The sequence below is a fragment of the Drosophila mojavensis genome, unplaced genomic scaffold (assembly GCF_018153725.1).
Source record: "Drosophila mojavensis isolate 15081-1352.22 unplaced genomic scaffold, ASM1815372v1 contig_136, whole genome shotgun sequence".
Taxonomy (NCBI): domain Eukaryota; kingdom Metazoa; phylum Arthropoda; class Insecta; order Diptera; family Drosophilidae; genus Drosophila; species Drosophila mojavensis.
The window spans coordinates 30,437,501-30,460,053 of record NW_025318667.1 but is presented as its reverse complement, the minus strand read 5'-3'; the positions used below and the strand labels follow the sequence as shown (position 1 = coordinate 30,460,053).

At 35.9% G+C, this 22,553-nt stretch overlaps 1 long non-coding RNA gene across 1 annotated transcript; it reads left to right on the top strand.

Moving 5' to 3' along the window:
• The first annotated feature begins 3,885 nt into the window (after window positions 1-3,885).
• LOC122757500 lies at window positions 3,886-4,600 on the top strand. The gene is made up of 2 exons (XR_006357554.1): window positions 3,886-4,456; window positions 4,550-4,600. It is a non-coding gene; the product is annotated as an uncharacterized LOC122757500 (long non-coding RNA).
• Window positions 4,601-22,553: the final 17,953 nt, after the last annotated feature.

The following is a 22,553-nucleotide window of genomic DNA, read 5'->3' as shown; positions in this document are numbered from 1 at the left end:
ACATACATACATATGCACTCGCATTCATATGGAATAGTGCGAGCGCGCTCACACACACACATACACACACTGCATGCATGCGCATGTAATTCTAGCTCCTTTTGTTTTCTGCCCCTACCCCTGCTTTGCTAAATACATACATACATACATACATACATAGTTGATTGAACCTCTGAACTTCTGAGGCAAACGGAAAAAAGCTTAAGCAAACAGCAGCAGAAAAGGAAAACAAAACAAAAGGAAAAAATAAAAACAAAGTTATGAGACATTCGAGGTTGAGGTAGGTTCCCTATCTAATTAAATTGCGCTCAAGCAAATGAAGATAAATACGCAGAGGAAGAAGATGTGCTACTTCTATGCGGAATATGAATCTATAAGCTATGTATGTATGTATGTACACATGTATGTATGTAAGTACATACTATTGAATACATACATATTATTGGCCAATTGTATAGGGTATATCTCCATACATAGATCCATATACATACATACATACGTATGTATGTATGTATGTACATACATATGTATGTATGGGCATACAGCGGGCCTATTAAATTTAAATTTCTAGAAAACTTGTGTGAACACACACACACACGCACACACATAAAGAGAGAGACACGTCATCATATCATAGAACCAAGTGTGATAACATCATTAAAGTGGGCGTGGAATGAACATAATTGCATCAAGCAAAGTTAATTCGATAAGGCAACAGCTGGCCTGGCCACGCCCACTAGTCCACACGTCCACGCACATACACAATATGTAAGAAAGAACCAAATTCGAGACTGCTCGACTAGTTAGATATCCTGAACCCTGCAAAGCGCTAATACTCCAATCTGTGTGTATGTACATTCTTATTGACATAATCCTCCTGTACTGAGACAATCTGATATCAATGATATAGAATTTGTGTATATGTTAAAGTCCAAGTCTCTATGTACATACATACATACATACATATGTATGTACATTATAGATTAGAGGATACTCTAATTTCGCAATATTCCAAAACTGGGAACATCTTCAAATATGTAATGCCATAAAAATCAAGTCAAGCTATCCATTCTCAACAGGATTCTGGAACAGCTGTTGGATATACATACATACATATGTACATAACCATATTAACCAACACAGCATTAATCATATGTAGTTAAATCACATCTAGGGTAAACTTTAATATTAATAACAATGCCATACATTTTCCCAAATTGCAAAGATTCAAGTTTTATGTGAGCGTAGCAAATGCCTTTCTGATATTGAAATGCTCTTCACTCTGGTGGGAGTAGGGTAAGTAGGCAAAGAAAAAGAATTGCGCATAGCGGGACTTTACCGATCGACCTGCTCGCCGAGCCAATGTTGCCGTTTCAGCCTTTTTCCCCGTCAGATCTGGCTTTTTTAAAATTGGAAAATAGCGGGAAGAGGGAATTCTAACTTTTGTTTTTTTTTTTTTCGAAAATAGCGAAAAAGCTTTATTCAGATACATATTTTTATTGTTCTAATTTTATGAGTACTTTTTCAAACATTATTAAGTGATGATGATTAACCGATCACGCGCTTTCTGTTGCTATTGCAAAAACAATATTACGGCGAAACGTAGCAATTTACATGTTTAATCGAAATAAGTTTTGCCTCAAAATTCCAAGAGTTTGTGACACGAAATGAGGTGGCTGTAACGAGAATGGAGCAATGGCTCGAGCTTAAAACTCATTTTGGAATCACAGCTAATGAGGAGAAAATTGAGAAAGCGATCAATTTATATAATTATTATTAACGTAATTAAAGACGAGCATTTGGAAGGGAATTTACATATATCTCTGATATGATCTCGAAAGGAATATGAAAACTTTTAATATAAACGATTCTAGAGAAAAATCAATCCGAGAAAAGTGCACAAATTTTATTACCGAGCTTGAAAAGCAATGAAAACAAAGGTAAATAATTCATTCGATATGATTTGTTTGTATTATAAATTATAAAATTGTTGCCAAAATTAAATTATCTGACAATTTGGAGCTATTACAACGAATTGATTTGTTCTCGGTTGAATATATGTATTTTTGAAGTTAAAAAGCAAAATATTAATTGAATTCTTGAATATTTTAATCTTGAAAATATTTCTATGATAGAAAGGCAGTACAGTGAAGTACAAAGGGATAACATTGAAAGTACCAAGAAATTTTGGGTAGAGCTAACCAACTATCGAGATTGTGCAGCTATCGAAAGATTCCAAGAGTTGGCAATGATTGCAATGCAGATTATTCGCCTGCCTGCCTTGGTCAAAGGTCGAAGTTGAGGGGGTGCTCAGCCAAATGAGCATTCTAACATCTCAAATAAGAAACCGGATGAGCGTGGATACTCTCAACTCGATTTCAAGATCCAGGTCATTATTTGAGGTCCAAGAATGAAAATATTAATATAGTTATAAATATACTTGAATTTAGAATCAAAAAAATGACTCCAGTTACATAATGGCATAGCTCGCAAATAACTGTTATCGCTTTTTCGTTGTCTGCAAATACTTAAAAAAAACTATTAGCTCGCTCGCGCTCTGAGCGAGACAGTTACATATTTCCGTTTTCGTTTCGCTCAAGTCAAGCGCTGATCGTTTGCGCGATTGTTGCGTTCCTTTTACATTTATATGTACGTATGTATGTACATATGTATGTATGTATTTACATGCACCCGAAGGCAAAGATCATTTCTGCTGTTGCGCTTTTCAGTCAAACTGAACTCTCTTTTGCTGAGAGTCTCTGTACGAGGGAAGTCGTATTGCCCTTTACGCGAGCGTCACACGAATGAGTCAACGCAAAGCGCTTGACCAAAACCGATTCAAAACAAAACCAAGAGATGTTTTGTTACGAAGCAGAGCATATAAGAACAAGTGAGAACGTTGCAGTCGGGCGTCACCGATTGCAGAATACTCATTCACATCCCAAACGCAGTCAACTCGAGTATATAGTGCAATTGTCCAGTCTCTAGTACGCAACAAAGAGCAAGGTATGATCCCATTAAAATTGGGAAATCATCGATAGCTATTCCCTTTTATATCTAGTACATCTTTGGAGCTAGGATCGTCAAATTACATGTAAAATTTATACAACTTCGATTTTTATTATATTTTTGTTACCGGTTCCAAGCCACTAGGGAAATTTTAATTTTAGTTATTTAGTTGTTTCAAATATTGTTAATGTAATATATATATTATATAATAGCTATAAATGTAACTGAAGTCAGAAGCATTTCTTTGAATCGATATTATCGATCGTTGTAACTATCGACTGTGAAAAAATCGTTGGTGTGCACACACTCATCGTTTATTCTCTGCGTGCAGCCAAAAGCGCACCTTCTAGCATATTCAAAGAATTGGGTTTGATTCCTGGATTTTCTAGCCGTTACTATAGTTTTGTCAGACGCTCTGTTCTTAAGTTATTTATTTTAGCTGCTAGCTGATCAAGCGAATCGATGGTGCGGATGGTTAAGGCGACGCAAGTCGTGTTAGAGTAAAGGGAGTTCAAAATCTCTCTGATGCTATATTTTCTTCATACGTATTAAGTTTTTTACAAATAAGATATTTTACTGGGAAGGTTTTATAAGTTTAAATTTGTTTCTTCTTAAATAACCCCCAAATGCTTATACGTATGTACATGCGTATATACACCATTGATGCTAATTTGTCCTTTTTCCGGACAGATCCGTCCTGTTTTTAAGGGAGTCCGGAAAAAGTATCAAACGTTCCCTATCCGGAAATTCATACTTTTTTTGTGAATGCGAATCGTGTTTATATTTTCGTTCATATTTTCATATTTTTTGGCTGTTTTCCCTGTTGATCGTTTGTGAATGCAACAGAATTCTATTAATTAACATTACCCCAGCAAGCATTTGGAAGACTGTTTTAACAGAAATCGTCTTTATGAGTCTTTTTTGAGTCCCCTTGACGATTAAAAAACGACTAATCTCCTGGGCGATTGAAAGAAGACTCATAAATGACCCATCCATATGCTCAAAGTATGATTACTTTAAAATACAAAAACGAAATGCAAAGCAATCGCCAAATGAGCATGCAGGTGATTAAAATATTATCATTGCTTGGTTTTGCTTTGTTACTATGCACTCATATTCTGCTCGCTTGGCTGATCGAAAAGCGATTCTTATCTAAGCTTATATCTAAGTTAAACGGTACTTTTTCTTAAGCACAAGCCGAAATGTGCAAATTTTGTCATTCGAGCGTGAATGTGCAAATGAAGTGCAAGTGCGAAGTGCATACAAATAAATTATATCAATTATATCAAACATATAATATCGAGAGTTGGAGGAGATGGGCCCACACAATTTGTTAGAGCTGCGATCAGAAAAGTTTTTTCGGACAAGGTAGCTTCCGAATACAGCTGGAAGGGGACAAAAATTAAACCATCAGCAGAAAGGTGTTACATTATAGCCGTAATAAAAAGTATGTATTATTTTGGAAAATATTTATATTTTTTATTAATTAATATTTTCCCTTTTAAATATTGCTAATGAAAAATTTACATGCACGGATAAGGATTTAAATACGGTGCTACAAAAGCATTTTGTCCATGCCAATGACAGGCTGGCAAAGCGTAGGCGCTTAGAATAATATAAAACATACTTTCTATTTCTGTTACTATTTTTGTTATTTTTTGTTTTGAATTTCTATATTTTGTTTTGTATCAATTTACTTTTTTTTTGCTGTTATTTTTTAAGAAAATATATATATATATTAAATGAAATTTATATCAAGAAAAAAATTCTTTTCATTGCAAATTATTGAAAATTTCAATCGAATATGAGTCAAAAAATGATTACATTATGACTCGTGGAAGACTCTTTTATGATTAAAAGATGATTCGTGGAAGACACTTTTATGATTAAAAGATGACTCGTGGAAGACTCTTTTATGATTAAAAACAAGAGTCATAAGCGACTCATGAAGAAGAGTCGCGGGTAGGGTACCATTTTCTCCCGACAGAACAGTCTTTTATGATCAGAAAATGAGCGCACATATGACTGTTTTCAATCATCGCGCGAGTCTTTTAAGACTAACTTATGCTCTGTTAAACGCAAAAATGCTTGCTGGGACAGAACAGTCGAACAGAGCTTTAGCATAAAATATACCAAATTCTATACCGATCAGTACTGCCAACTTTTCCGGGAAAGAAAATGCTAAATGAATCTTTCAAACCTGCTAGAAAGGGCTAGATTAGATTCAAGAATAGCCAGAAATACAGCCATTTCAGTTTTTATACCTTGAACCCATTGAAAATAGGAAATTAGGATATAAAAGTATATATATTCTTGATCAGAGCGACGAGCTGAATCGATTTAGCGCGGTCCGTCTGTCTGTCCGCCCATCTGTCCGTATGTATGAACGCGTCGATCTCAGAAGATATAAGAGCTCGAGACTTGATTTTTTTTAATGTCCGGAAACAAAAGTCCATCCTCAAGAAAAGTTATAAAACAATTAAGTTCCAATAGTCAGCACACACTGCAACCAATGCGTTTTTATCCATGCGTGCGTATGTGTGTGTGTGTGTGTGTATGTGTGTATGTGTTGCTTCTTATGTAAGCAGAAATACGCGAAGAATTATTGAAATATCAGTTGCTCGAAGGCTTCAGGGGATCCGTACTCGAGCAGTCTCGACTAGAGCTTTCTTACTTGTTAGGAATTATATTTTTATTCGAAAATTGACACACGATATGCTGCTTCGATTTTAAAAAATGCCGAATTTCCCTCAAGCAGCTAGTTTACAATTTTTCCTGCATTTGGCAGTTGAAAAAGGCCTGATCTGGCCGGTAAAAGTCTATGTTGGCAGCCCTGGTACCGATATTTGATTAAGAACAGTGCCAAAATGAGTAGAATTGAATTGTGCATGTGTAAGTGCTTTGCATGTATTATCGATATCGTTTTTAATCTGAAATTGAATGTGAATAGAGTGATCAAATGTCCAAACAGATTAATAAGCAAATATTTCGGGATTACTGGCTACACTAGTCTGATTTTAAGTCGTGGATAGTCCGAGATGAAGGCGTACTGGTGATATTGCAAATGCATTATAAATTGCAAGATCGAAATTCGCACACATATAATATGTACATAAATTTTTAATCTTCAGATTTGGATTGCGTCGGCACAAGTTATGTATGTTATAACAACTACATACACATGTACATACATATGTCATATCAATGGCGACATACGCGACAAGGGAAGAAGACTCTGAGCACTTAATTGACAATGCCTTGAAATTGCTGGTATAAAGAAGAATCAAGTAAGCTGACATTCTACTCATTCTGAACTTATTTTATGCACACATGCAAATTCATGCATCCACACGCATGTATAGGCACGCGCTCTGCTAACTGCGCAGTAAGCAGCGACTGCGCCTGGGCTGCGCTGCAGTGTGGTCAATATTATGAGACTTTATCAGTTGAATAATTTCTCTTGTAGTAGGGCTATCTTTATGAGCGTGATCATATGGTTATAATGTGTGGACATTCCAAAGCACAAGTCTCTACTACTTGAAATCGACTCAGCTCGTCGCCCAGATCAAGAATATACATACATATGTATGTATGTACATATGTATGTACTTTATGGGGTCTACGATGATTCCTTCTGGCTGTTACATACTTTTCACAACACCTTCTACCCTGATTTCCCATTTTCAATGGGTTCAGGATATAAAAACGATCAACTGTCATTTGCGAGCTACGCATAATGCAGACAAAGGCTTTGAGAGCTATCTAAGAAAATCAGAGATGATAGCAATTTTATAATTATTGTTTTAACATTGAATATTCTCTTCTTTAATGTGATACAAATTTCTTTAATTATTATCTTTGGTTGATCTAGTTTTTTTTTTTTTTTTTTGCGAAAAGCTTAAGCGAGACCCGAGCCCCAATGCGAAGCTCGGTCTAGAAGTCCACATTCTGGTACCACTGAATAGCAATTTCGAATAGATCAGATGCAAAAAGCTCGCAGATAATTATCATGTTTATAGCTGAATATCTACATACATAGGTGCATAATGATGATCATGTTCCCAAACACAAGGCAGATAATACTAAAATGTAGCTTGAGAATGTGCATTGAAAAATGATCAGAGACTTGAGATTTGGCAAATGCAACCATTTAAATTCTATAATCTGAAAGTTTCATGAAGAAACTCCCTTCCACAAGAAAATTTATAAAACAATTAAGTTCCCATAATAAGCCCACAGCCCAGTCGTGTTTATGCGTGTGTGTATTATGTATGTACATATGTATGTATGTATGTTAATGCATTGTATATCTACCTATGTATGTATGTACATATGTATGTGTGTAGATTGACTGCAGCTGGTTGAGCTAGGAATTATCATTATCCTTTTTGAATATGACTTTAATTATAAACTTCACTTTAATTTCTTGGCAACTTTTTGTCTCCAAGTTGTTTCTGCAGATATTTTTTCCATATAGAAATTTGTTATTCTTGCATTGCAATGCAATTTGTTACGCACATGCATGTGTATGCGTGTGTGTGTGTGTGTGCGCGCCAGTGTGATGAGTGTGTGTATGTGTGTTTGCGTGAGTTCGGAGTTCGCTTTGCATTGATTTGACCGTTGTTTTGCTCAAAAATTCGTCTTCGTATTCGATTTATTTCGTTTTCGTTTTCGATTTCGATTTCGTTTTTGTTGATTTTGCATTTTACACTTTACATTTTACATTTGTTGCCGTTGCCATTGCGGTTGGCCCTTTGGCTCTTCTAGTTCTATGATAGTCGCTGCCGCGCGTACGTTACGTGTTACGTACACACATACACACGCACACGCATACACACATGTGTACATACATATGTATGTATTTACATATGCAGCGAATGAGCCACAAAGCAAGAGAATAGGTGCAGCAGCAGCAGCAGCAGCAGCGGCAAAAGCAGCGGCCGCGTCTAAAGCTTTCTTCGGATTGCCGCGCATTTTTGCCCATGTAAACTTTATACCCATTGAATATGATACATCTGGGTATAATTGTTTCGTGCAAATGTTCAGTAACTGTTTCTAAGACCTAGAAGGAGGCGTGGCAGTTCTTGATCAGAGCTACGAGCTAAGATCTAGAAAGTTGAAATTATTTCGATTACTATTTCCATTTAATTGCTATCCATTTATAACTGTATCGAAATTCAGTTTTCAAATTATATCTCGTATATCTCCGTAGATTGAGCGTCCAAAATAACAATAATGTTGACCATTCTCATCACTTCAGTAAAGGACATGTTATTCAATGAGTCGTCGTGTAAAAATATCCGTAGTTTTTCTGTATTTTTTGTTTCAACTTCCTCGTATTATATTATAACTTCATTTGTTTGTGACATTTCGAAATTTCTATTGAGTTTCGTATCATTTTACACTGCCGCACGGACTACAGGGAATCTGCTGGTCGGTTCGAGTAGAGATTTGTATTTTTCGTAGTCACTTTTGTGTGCTTTCCACAAAGTTGCAGTTGTGGTTGTTGTTCTTGTTGTCGGCGCTGCTGCTGCGATTACACTTGCATACATACATATGACTGTATGTACATATAGGCATACGTAAATACTTACATACATATGTACATGCATATGTATGTACGTATGTGTGTATATTCATATGTATTCGAAATGCTGTTGTTGTTGTTATTTTGCGCAATTATTTGCGCGTGTTCAATTTTTCGCTCGTTCTGCTTGTCGTTGTTGCTGTTGCCATTTGCCATAGTAGAAAATGCTACGCCATTGCGCCAAAGCCAACTGCGTAAATAAAGGCAACAAGTGTGGCAGCGCAGTCGGCGTCACACTTGTTAGTTGTTGTGTTTATGTTAGTAATGGTTAAATGCTAAAAATTATCTAATTCAAATGCAAATTCGACCAAGAAGCAACAACAACAACAAGACCAAGAACAGCAACAAAAACAAAACTCATTAATATCGCAAAATGAATTGCTAATATTGTCTCTATCTTGCCTCTTCTTCTCTTTTTACATTTTACAACTTGCCATTTGTAACGGCGTATCGATAGCATTCTATGACATGTACATGCATATGTATGCGCGCGTGGTGTGTGTGTGTGTGTGTGTGTGTGTGTGTGAGGGTGTGTGTGTGTGTGTAACTTACGAAACCGCCTTAACCCAAAGGCGCCACCAGACACAACACGTACATACATGTATGTACATACATATACTGCTACGAAATTACTACACTCTCTCTATCTTCCCATATGCCTCTCTCTCGCTCGTGCTCTCTCTTTCTCTCCCTCTCCACTAAGCTAGCTGCATATTTAACGACTAACACGTGTGATTACATTGTAGTGGGGCATGCAGGGCGGGCACATAACATGCTGTTACAGTTTACAGTTGATAAGATGGCGTCGTTGTTGCTGCTGCGGTTGTTGTTGTTGCTGTTACAGTTTTTGTTTGGCAGGTGTTGGTGTAATTGCAATTTTAATGCGTCGCAGCAACAACTGCAATGGAAACAACAAAATTTCAATGCATGCATATGTATGTATGTATATATTTATGCATATATGTACATAAGTAGGTCTGTTGAGCAAACATAAATACATACATATTTAAATATAAAAAAAAACTGTTTAATATTATTTAAACAAAAAATGTTGATAAATGTGTGTTATTAAATAGTTTTTCACTAAAAAATATAATATTGATAATAATACTATTATTTATCATATTTATTATTTATCAAAGTCGTACATTAGGCCTGTACGCAGTTTTTCTGGCAAAGTGTATGTATGTAAATGATTGAAGATCAAAGCACAGTCCAAAATGTGACAGCTGGAATCCAACATTCTGTTGTTTAACCAAAAATGCTTAAGATTTCGTACATTTTTTTTTATAAAAAAAAAAAAAAAAAAATAAATAAATAAATAAATACAACTTTAACTCTGCATCTTACTAAAAATAATCCAATTTATTTTCACATTGAAAAATGTAAATAGAGTGCTCTCAAAATCAAATTGTTATCAAACTCCGTAAATATGTACATACATATGCACTATGTATGTACATATGTATGTATGATTCAATGCAATTGTCCACTTGCCACACTTAAGCGTTTATGGCATTTACTTTAGCAACTTTGTTGTAAACTGCGTCGTTTCAAAATTCCTAAATGGAAACGCAAAAGGCAAAATAAAAAAGAAAAAAAAAATGCGAACGTGAAAATATTGGCAATAAAAAATGAAATATGAAGATTATCTTGGAAAAAAAAACTAAAAGAATATAATTATAATGTTATCACTCTACACTTGGCTAAAAATAAAATATAATAAAAGGTAAAATTACAAAATAAATTAAAAAGAATAGAAACAATATACTAAACATTATCATTATTAGAATTAACATTTAACATTTCTCGGACATATTAATTTTGAACGGAAAGGGTGTGCGGCAGTCGGTGCGACGCTTCCTTGAGCCCTTGCCACCTACACAGTTAGGCTTGCACTAAATAATGCAATGCTAAGCAATCAAACAAAAGCTTTATAAAGCTTTCAATAATTCGGCACAGGCAAGTGTCGCAAAAGCTTTTTTGTGTCCAATTTCATAATTTTGCGAATAACTGCTAACTAATATGGCATTATTTTGATAAACATACATATGTATGTACATATGTTTATACGTATCTACATACATTTATATATACAGTATTTCCAAGTTACAAGTCCTAGTACAAATTGAACTTGGACATATTTTATTAGGAAAGACATTTTTTTTTTTTTTTATTTATTTATTTTTTTTTTTTTTTTTTTACATTATTTCTGTTTCATGCATTCTTAACGAAAATAAATAAAGGAAACAATAAGAATAGCAACAAAAACATACAAAATAATTTTAATTACATATATTAATTGTTAATTTAATTCAATTCTTTGCAAAATGCAAACATTAATATTATGAAATCTCTATCTCTCAAACATGAGTATAGAATTGGCTAATATTTGGAATACCCCCATTAGCTTCCATTACACCTCTGAGGCGTCGCGACATCGACAATATTAGGGTATCTACATACATACATATGTCGTAGTATTGAGATATTTTGCGCCACTCCTCATGTATGCAATAAATTAACTCCTTTTTGGTCTGATGTAAAAAAGAAATTATGAAAAGTGTCCTTCCTAATAAAACATGATGTTAAAGGAGAACTGTATATTATATTTAAGTAAACAAGTAGAGTCCACTTGTCATTTTAAGTGCATTTGCTTATCCATAGAAAATGAGTTTAGCTGTTCTTCTGCCTTCGGGCAGCGGCGATGACAATTGGAAGGGCAGATGTAAATTTCGCAAGGATTTACGCACAAGTGCAAAAACAAAAGGCGAAACACAAAGGAGATATGGAGAAGAGCAGCAACAACACAAGATCAACAATAATATGACTAACGCAAGTAACCAGAGAGAAACAGCAGCAACAGCAGCAGCAGCTGCAATAATAACAATACGCAAAGGAGGCAGCGACAAAGACAATGCCGAAGACGCCGGTTGGCATACATATGTACATAGTACAGTCGCGGTGCGGTACTCATGCACACTTAGCAGACATTGGCATAGCCGGCCGGCGTGTAGTAAAAGAAGACAACGAATGCAGTAAGCTTAATAACGGAACATGCGCACACCAAAGCGCGCGCACAAATACATACACACATTTATTTGTTTGTTAAAAATGCACTCAAAACAAACGAAAAGCTGTTCGGTCGCAAGTGACGTCGCCGCTGACGCTGACGCTGGCACCGCTACCGCCTCTAATTCTTGTGTGCGTTCTCTCAGCTTTTAATTTCACAATTCGCCATAGTATATGTATGTATGTAAGTATGTATGTACATATTTATATGTAGGTACATGTATGATGCACTTCAATATATTTGCATGCATGCGTTGAATTTCACCAACAAATGAAAAGCGAACAAATTCACTAATTATAGAACTTGGGCGATTCAGTTTTCTGTCTCGAGAGAAACACAAAGCTGCGTGAGAGCGAGCGCAAGAACGAAACTCCAACACACCACAGTGTGGTGAGCCGACTCACTCTCTGAGTAGTTGAGAGCTGAGCATTTTGCTGTGGAGAGTGAGCGGGAATGCGAGTGTAAGCGCCAGTCGCTTGGCAACATGTTGCGGCAGCATGCAGATACGCCCGGACGTAGTACAGCGCAACATACGGGCATCAATAGTTCGGTAGGTAGCAAGGCGCTCTCCGTTTAGGCAGCCTACAAGGGCGTGGCATCGGCATTTTGTTGCCTCTTTTGTTATTCATTTTGCATTTTGCACTAATCAAGGACATTGTCGTTGGCCTTTAACGCAGGGAAAGTCTGCAGCGAAATTACATTAAACATTTAAAGGTGTCTGTGCGGCAAGGCGTGGCAAGTGCGAGCGGGCTGTGTATCCTTTTGTTTTTTGGTATTTTGCCTGTCCTGCGGGCTGTCTGCAAATGTGGCACACAAATATGCGAGGGGCTTGCTGAAGCTGCCAGGCGAAAGTGGGGCTGAGCCTGTGGGGGCGTTGGGGTGTTTTTCTGTGATTAGATGGCACGTGTATGTCTCTGACTCTCTTTCTCTCCCTAGCCCTCGCTCGTTCTCGTCGTGCGTGCTGTCTGCGACCTTCAAAAAGCATAATGAAATCCGAGCAGCGAGCCCAAAACAAACTTGCCAGACAACAAAAAGGAGCAGGACATTCAACCGGCTGCTTGGAGCTGGGGGCGCACAGACAGCCCCAGAGCCATCCCAAGCCGGGCAGGACTGTGGGCCAAAGGCGGATTCCCGATTGCTGCTTGCGTGCGGTATTATCGTTCCCCGACGAGTCGTCCTTGGTCGTTCGCGCACTTAATCCTTGAAGGTCACCCAGCAGCAACAGCAACAGAAACAACTGGATTATAATAGCATCCTTGCTCTCAGCATCTTTTCCTGCTCTGCATCCTGATGGCAGCCAGGGTAGAGTCTGCCCTCAACCTAAGCCATTTTTGGGGTCTCTTTCTGCCCAACTGCGGGGACTGGGTAAAGGCATGCAGACAGCTCCAGCTCCAGCTCTAGCTTCAGCCTCGACTGAGACTCCAACTCCAGCTCGAGGGCGTTGCCAGGCTCAAGGACAACGGCGCAGAACCAATGCCGAAATAATATATTTGAGGCAGAGTCAAGGATAAACATCTTGAGAGATGCGTCAATTCTCTAATCCTTTCGTGTCTGCATTCAGATTGCTTGAATTCCTGATTGAGTGATTGAATCAATGATTGAATTGGCAGATTGATTGAAAGTAGCTAAAGGTAATTCTTGTAAACTTGGGGGAATGCGGATGGAATAAATCGATGCGGGTTGAATTTCAAAGGGAGAGTGATGGAGAGAGAGAGCGAGAGAGAGGGAGAGAGATTAAGAAGAAAAGTGAGAGACAAGGAGATAGAAATGAAAATGAAAAGAAGGTAGACGGAGAGAGATAGAGAGAAAAGAAAACAATTACGAAGGATAGAGACCGAGAAGAAAAGAGCGGTAGGAAATAGTGGGAGAAGGAGGCAGAGAAGAGAAAAAAGACACACAGAGACAGTGAAATTGGGAGAGAGAATGATAGCTGGTGAGTAAATTGAGATGAAGAAAGGGAGAACAAAGGAATTCAGATAAAGAGAAATAGATAGATAGAGATAATGAGATAGAGAAAAAAAGAGAGAGGGAGAGAGAGAGAGCGAGGGAGAGAACGAGATGGAGATAAGGGATAAGTAGTAGAGAGTAAAACAGGGAGTGGGGTTACATAGTTCACATCAAGTCTGTCACATCCGCATCCACGTCGGCAACGAAGTGCACGAAGAGTGAGGCACAAGTGGACTCCGACAAAGGACTCACTCGACATTCGAAGTGGAGAAACGTCAACATCAACAACAACACTTCAGTACCAATCGCATACCCTATTAGAGTATGAGCTGGGTGTTTCAGCTAACTTCGAGCTGTTTGCAATTCATTTATTCAATTTTGTCTTGAAATTCGATTGAATGTTTACATTGAATGTTTCCATTAACTGTTATATATTTGTTGTATGCATCAAAATACATACATATATGCTCCAAAGTCTGTTGCCTATGTCTATGAAAATGCCTTTCTTAATATTCATTCTAAAAAGAACTATAAAGTCTTGCCATGTGAGTGCATAGCATAACTAACTTTATTTATTGGCATCATTCGTAGACATATTGTATATTACTATAAGATAAATGTGTAGTATAAGCCAATCTAAACAGCCGCAGCTTAACTCGCATTACAGGGTATCCACAGCAGAACCCACAAAAAAAAAAAAAAAATAAAATAAATAAAAAATAAATGAATAAATAAAAAAAAAAAATTAAATAAATAGACCCCACGCCTTGTCGCAGCGTCGATTCCGTGTGTGTCTCAACGGATCTGTTGGATCTACCTTCAGATTGTCGACTCTCCCTCTCTGTCTTTGTCTCTGGCTCTCTTCCTCTCTCGCATTCGATCCCTGTCTTGGCACTTGATTGCTCGGCGTTGTGCGTCTTCGTCAAAATGTTGCACTTGAGGTTATCTAAGGAAAATCATTAAACACACATACACAAATACAAATCCAAATACAAACACAAATACATCCGTCGCATTGATAAGTAGGAAAATCAGTTTTGCTGCCTCGCTCTCGCTTGTATTTTGTCTATCCATCTCGTTTTTACTCACAGTTTTCATGATTTGTTTGTTCTATTTGTTACTTTTCTGTTCCATTTCCAAAAATGGTTTTTCAGAAGATTTACATATATTATAATCTAGATATATCGATCCCCAGGAGAAGATTTGCAATTTTGTATACCCTGAAACCATTGAAAATGGGAAATCAGGGTATACTGGTTTTGTGAAAATGTATGTAACGGACAGAGGGAGGCGTGGCAGACCCCATAAAGTATATATATTCCTGATCAGCATGACGAGCTGAGTCGATATAGCCCTGTCCATCTGTCCGTCTGTGCGTCCGAATAAGTGCGTCGATCTCAGAATATATAAGAGCTAGAGAGCTGTAATTTGGCATGCATACTTGTCTGTACTATACGCAGTACAAGTTTATCATATTTTTTCGATAACTCATCCGATAACTTTTTTATCGAGAATAATCGGAAAATGGATTTCGCTTTTTCAGCCTAATTTGAACACTTCTAGACCTAGAGACTTCAGATTTACTGTGTATATACAGATGATCGATACGTAGATTTTGTAATTTACAGATTTTGGATACCACACCCCTTTCGCCCCCAATTTGTAAAACGCAAGTACTAGAGTACTAGAGACTTATGTTTTGGAATGTACACACATTTTAACCACATGATCACGCTCTGAAAGATTCATTAAGATTGTATGTCTACAAAAGAAATTATTCAACAAGTAAATTCTTATAATATTGCTCGCACTGCAGTCTGCAGCGCAGCCCAAGCGCAGTCGCTGCTAACTGCGCAGTCAGCAGAGCGCTTGATTATTCGTGTGTGTGGATGCGTGTGTTCATAAAAGAAGTACAGAATGAGTAGAATATCAGCTTGGAGGGTTCAGGGTATCTCCCAGTCGAGCAGTCTCGACTAGAGCCTTCTTACTTGTTTTAATTTCAGATATGTTTATATAAGTATACTACACAAATATGTATATGTTATCTGGAATTATATGAAATATGTATCTCTAATATCAAAAGTATAAACAGAAACCTGAAGATCCATCCCCAGTGGGCATGGGTACAAATTTCGAACTAATTACGACGTATGATTTGAAGAACCAAGCTCTCAAGTATTGCAAATAATTCTTTGAAAACAAACAGCCAAAAACTGATACCTTTACGTGATATGTTGAATCGATTTAGATGACTCCAATATTTAATGTAAGCAATTCAAAGTCAAGTCTATCAGGAGGTCTCCAAATAATTAAACGATAATATATCCCCATAGACTACTCATGTATAGAATAAATGGAGCGAATACCAATTTCGCATTATTAGCTGAGTTAACAGAGCCTGATACTGACCTGCCCCATTACGGGTAGGTGTAGGTCGAGCACATCCGAGTCGGGCCAGAAGTCCCTTGGAAATCTTTCACTTTGTTCGGCCCACAGTCGCAAAAGTCGCAAAGTCGCTTTGCCGTGACCTTTTCAGAGCCATCTTCAGCTGAATTACACAATCGGGCAGCTCATCTAAATATACATATATATATATAGTACATATATATATATATGTATGTATATATCTCTGCATACTGGCGATATTTTTGGCCACCCTTAGAACATTTTACACAGATTTAGAATGCAGTTTGTCGGCGCGACGACATCTCGATGCTTTTTAAATTTAGCCCACCTGGGGATTGCCTACTGAAACGGAGAAAGTGAGAGTGACAGATTTCAAAGTTTGAGGGAATGGGAGAGACGGAGGCAGACAGTGTGTGTGTGTGTGTGTGTGTGTGTGTGTGTGTTAGTGTGAGAGACAGAGAGGGACAAGGGAGAACTTTTCAGTTATTTAAAGTGCAGCCTATAAAGTTGAAATTCTACATATTTATTTTATAGATCTGCGCTATGCTGACCATTTAATGCTCTTGTAATATTTAACCAATAATTACATATGCATAGTTTATATAAATATTTGCTAATATACTGCAAGTACAACAATTTTGCTGATTATCTGTTATCCCTGAGAAGGTGTACTTCCTACACATTACTGTACTAAGCATACACACGGACGGACGATGGGCGAGGAGGCTGTAGACCAAGGACAAAGTAGACACACAGACTTGAAGCGGAAGAGGAACCCTGGGTAGGTCTCAAGCAGGGCGATTCTGATTTTATTCTATAGAAGATTCTCATTTTTGACAGATTTTATTGGACTAGGAGAAGCAGTGGATGGCTCTATCAGGGCGGTCAGCCTGGTGTCCATTAAACTTGAATGCAAGAAGCTGGACTGAGAAAATTAAAAATAGTTATATGAATAGAGTAAATATATATAGTTATGTAGCGTACCCACATAATTCCCATTAACTATCTGGAATGATCTCTTTTATCGTTTTTATTTGAGTTCTGGATCGCTCCTAAACTACTTATATCATATAGAGAAAATGAGGCGACTTAGACATATGACATAACTATCATAAATTATTGAATAAGCAAGCACATCAGGTATGCTTATTGGCTTTCAACGCGGATCATTTGCTATGTAAAGAAATATAAATAAATTTTCTGTTATTTCAAGATACGTATTTCCTACGCATTGCCTATGTTGTGTTTCGCTTCCCTGGAAACAGCTGGTCGGAAATGTCACCAGCTGTAGACATAATCGTACATACATATATGCATATGTTAATAGTAGCTCATTTCTGCGATTACAGTTTTCTTCTGAAGAGTGTGAAATTACCTAAATAATAGATTGATTCTTCGTTGATTTACAGCCGGGGCAATAAACAGCATGTACCTAGCTTTATGTTATATATACATATGTATATGTATATCTTTTTCTAATATCTTAAATGTTTTCATACTCGTTGATGGTGTATAGGTAGAGTATGTTAGTTAGAGTATATTTGTTTATCTGTTTGTTTCGAAAGTTGGGAAGTAAATCTTATCTAATATATCTTATATATGGAAACAAATAGACAAATAATAATATAAATCTATATCTTTTACGCTGCATTTTTGAAAGCCTAAAGAGATATGTATATTTCTTAAATAAAAGCTCAATTTGCAATTAAATCAATTTTGTTAAACAAAAAGTTGTCATAAAACATTTTATTTAAAATTTTTGTAAGTCTTTTTAAGCTATCTTGTCAAAAATGTTAAAAATAATACTTATAAGAGCTTCAATGCAGATTGATATTCAGGTCTTCATACGAATGTTAGATGTTCGAACGGTTTCAAAAATTGATGTTCCAATAAATCTTGTTGTAGTATTCTAAGACCTTTTATGAGGCAACGATTTGCTCATATGTACACGTATATAGCTTTAATTTCTACAAGGCCTAAGTATACATTATCCTCGCTGTCGCTCCATCTCTCTCTGTCGGTCTCTTTATTTATCATTTGATTTTAGTGAATCATTTTAAACTAGTTTATCAGATAAGCGCGTTAGCAAACTTAATTTTTTTTTTTCTTTTCAATATAGCACATATGCGAATAAAAGTCATTTTGAAAGAGTTGATTATAGAAACCAATTTAGAGTTTCTGAATCCAAGTCGTAATACTCTCTGCTACGATTATTGTATGCCTTACTTAAGCAGCATATATTGCATTCGTATGACAACAGAATTTGCTTGATATAGCTATACTGTATATGTATATATATATGTATATGTATATATATATATATACATATACAGTATAGCTATATCAAGCAAATTCTGTTGTCATACGAATGCAATATATGCTGCTTAAGTAAGGCATACAATAATCGTAGCAGAGAGTATATATATATATATATATATATATATATATATATAGATATATATGTATATGCGTTAGCGTAACCGTCGGCGTATATCTCTTTTGGCCAGCTGGTTATATATGGTGCGAAATCTTATCAATTGTCATAGACTTAAGTTTTTAAAATGTAATGTATTTAAAATACGAAACCTATTTAATTTACTATCACTATTTTTTTTATAGTTTTTTTTTAGTATGTTAGTTTTGTATTTTCGAAGGTTGCGTTTCCGTATCGCCCAAAGGTAGCTCTCCATATACGCATTCAATATGTATGTATATATTTCGTATAGTTTTATGTATATATGTCCGTATACATACATATATAGACGTGTGCGTACATACTTATCAATCAAGGTCTTCATCGCACGATTCTGCAAATATTCGTTGTTAATCTCTCGCACACACACACAGAGTTAGTATGTATATGAGCTGGGGTGTTTTATTTTAAACAGCCCAATAGCCCAACAACAACAACAGCCGCATTTAGCTAGAACTATTAGGATTTATAATTTGATTTAGCTTTTCTTCTTTCTGTCTTTCCATTTCTTTTCTCTTTTTCGCACTATTCGTGCGGCAGTGTTTGATTATATTAATAATGCTGGCGCTGACGATGAAAACAATAATAAATTTCGCCAGCTAGAGTGAAGGCCATGCGAATCCGGTCGACTTGCCAATTTTGGTCTATAAGCTCTGCGGAATTGTGATTAGCAACCTGAAAAATGGGAACTTTTATTCGACACTTTCAACTGGATTTCAAGAGATCACATTATTTGTAGAAAGATTCCAAATAGTTTTCATCAAATAATATTCTATCAGAGTTTTCTATCTTTCATTGCGGCTGATGAAATTTATTCTTGTTATTGCTATTTGGCATCTTCGCTCTCATCATTCTGATTAAGATTTCAAGCCTTATTTTTTTTTTTAACAGAAAGCAAAGTGGACTCTAGAGAATCTTCTATATTATTTCTTCTCTATCTGAATTTTTTTATATATATATATATATATATATATATATATATATATATATATATATATATATATATATATCTAAAGCTAGCTTTGTGATATTTAGTTAATTAGAGCTAGATCTGTTAACCATAGCTTAGATCTAGATGAGATCTTATTCTTTAACATATTAAGAGAAAAAGCCTTGAGTATCTAGTACCTAATGCATAGTCTTATTTCAGACATTGTGTTGCCTGGGAGGTATTGTTTTATTGAGATATAAATACATACATATATAGATATTCATATATGGCCTAGTCTTTGGCTTACCAAAAGTATGAATTTAAAATTTTATATAGATCTAGATTGGATACAAGATTTAGATCCTACCCATATGTCCTATAGTTTAGAGTATATGGTCTATCGACTGGAGCTTAACCAAATACTTGATGAAATCTAATATTAGTTAGCTACAGAAAAGTTGGTGCGAAAAAAGAGGTAAAGCAAAGCTGCTAATTAGTGGACAAGAAAAGAAGGAGAAGAAGCGAAAAAAGGTACCACAAAGGAAAAAAAAACGAGAAACGAAATAAAAAAAATAAATCAGAAATAGACGAGTGTAGAGCCAAATATGGCCAAATATGCTGAAGGCGACGTTTAGAAGTTAATTAAGTAAATTGGTAGAACAAAAGCCGCAAAATTGCGAATCGGTGAAAGGGGCGGTATGTGCCGCACGCCCAATGGGGGGTGTTAGCGGCTACACACACACACACACAGACATAAATATATATAAATATGACCAATTGCGAAGATTAATGAATGCTGTTGCGCTTGGGATACATTGAAGAATCTGCTCATGGGAAATGGATTTCAAGCTCAGGCAGCCCCCAATGGGTACATGGATGATGAAACTATGCATAATCGAGCACATTCAGGTAAATGGCCAGAAAGAGAGAGAAATAGAGCGAGAGCGAACGTATTCTAGCTGACAACAAACTGGGTCGCATTTGCTGCATAAACGGGAAGTTTACGAATCGAGATGTATACAAAGACCAAGAAATAAAACAATAAAACGTAGCTGGCTTAGAATGATGGAAATAGAGGAATAGACAAATACCAATAAAACAAGAAACAAAAACAAAAACATTTTTATAAGCTTTTATATATTCATTACTACATACATATATGTATATATGTAAATAATATATATATACATATATGTATGTATGTATGTATGTGAGAGCTTGTGTTAAGCGATATAAAGAACGGCATAGAAATTTAAATATTACATGGTTGCCCTTGAAATTTGGATAGCGCCGAGAATATTAAGCTCAAACAACGCATACAGTGGGGCAAAAACTTTTTGTTAGTTCTGCAAAATTTCTATAACAAATGGTCTCTTTGAAATTAGTTCAAATGTTGCAGATTATAACAATTTTGGGGAAAATAAATAGATAGATAAATAGATAGGCTGAAAAAAACAAAATAAATTTTTCGATTACTCTCGATAAAAAAGTTATCGGATGAGTTATCAAAAAATATGATAAACTTGTAGTGCGTATGGTACACACGAGTATGCATGCCAAATTTCAGCTCTCTAGCTCTTATAACTTCCGAGATCGACGCACTCATAGGGACGGACGGTCGGACACAAAACTATTATACACTGATTTCCCATTTTCAATGGGTTCAGGGTATAAAAATGAATAGATATGACTTATAGAATATTTTATTGAGCTCCAGCAATATATTCAAGAGATATTTGAATTCAATTTTTATTTGAAATTTTTATATTAAAAGTTAAGCCATAACTCTTATTTTCAATTTTTATAATGATTTGATTTTTATATAAAAATTGATCTGTAATAATTATTTTTGATTTTTATCATATAAATTATTTATAATAATTAAAAATATATATATTTTTTCAAATTAATTTTTATTTTTTAATTTTTTGCTATAAAAGATTCTGTTTACAGTGTATATAATGTGCATCAAATAATAATATATTTGAACAATTTTGACTTTGACTAAACAAATTTTCAATTCATTTCTTGCTACATTTGATTTTTCAATGTGAAAAATGGAAAGTGACTCTCACTTTTCAGCCGCATGTTTTAGTTTTTCGCTGAACTTCGGCCAATGTGCACCTACAACGTGCGTAGATCTTGTTGCTGTGCTGAATTTTTGTTTAGCTTCGGTGTCTCCCGGTTTGCAGCCCTTTTGTCAAGTGCCAAAACTGAAAAAACTATCGATTTTTGTTGGCTTTGTTTTGTGTTTCTTGTTTTTTTTTTTTTCGTTTTTGATTGGGTTGCTGGCCAAGACAAGTGTATGGATAAAGCCAGAAACAGCGAGTCAGATCCAAAGCCGATCGGGTGTGTCGCGTGTGCCAATGGCGCATTAAATATTGGTGGAGTGGTCGAGCGCTCGATCACTCTATCGCTCTATCGATTGGCACGGCAACATGTGCCTCTCGAAGACAGTTCAAGCTGTTAATTTTTGTTAATTCACCGCAAAATTGTGTGAGAGGAGGGGAGTAGCAGAGAGAGAGAGAGGGAGGAGGTAGTGCGTACAATAACCTGAAGCACCTTGCCTGAACTATGTAGATCCCACAACTAAGTATGTGGTCGGCCACATTCCAAAGATTTGACAAATTCTCAGTTAGCATCTGTCTAATTCAATAGATTCGTCATGCGTTTAGTTTTTTCTTTTTTTGTTGGGCTAATGCGTGCAAATTATTTTTAATTAATATCTCATGTACATTGCGTACGTGTGCGTAGATAGACATATGTATGAAATTATGCTGACTACATATCGAATTTAATAAATGTATCTACGTACTCGTATAGAGCCAGCAATAAAGCTATAAGCTTAATTTATTATAAAATTGGGAAAGCATTCAGAAACTTCTACACATAGCAGTGGAAATCGGAGAAAATCTTAATTGTGCTTGAAAGATCTCTTAAATAGTACTGAAAAATATTTTCAAATAGAGAACTGAAAATGAAAAATTTCTCTGTTAAATATACTTTAATAATATAAACCTGACTTCAACAGGTTGTATTGTCTATAATTTATATATAATAAATTAGTTTAGTTATCCAACAGTATTAAAACTCGAAAGAGGACTGAAAAAGCGCATTGATGTAGGCA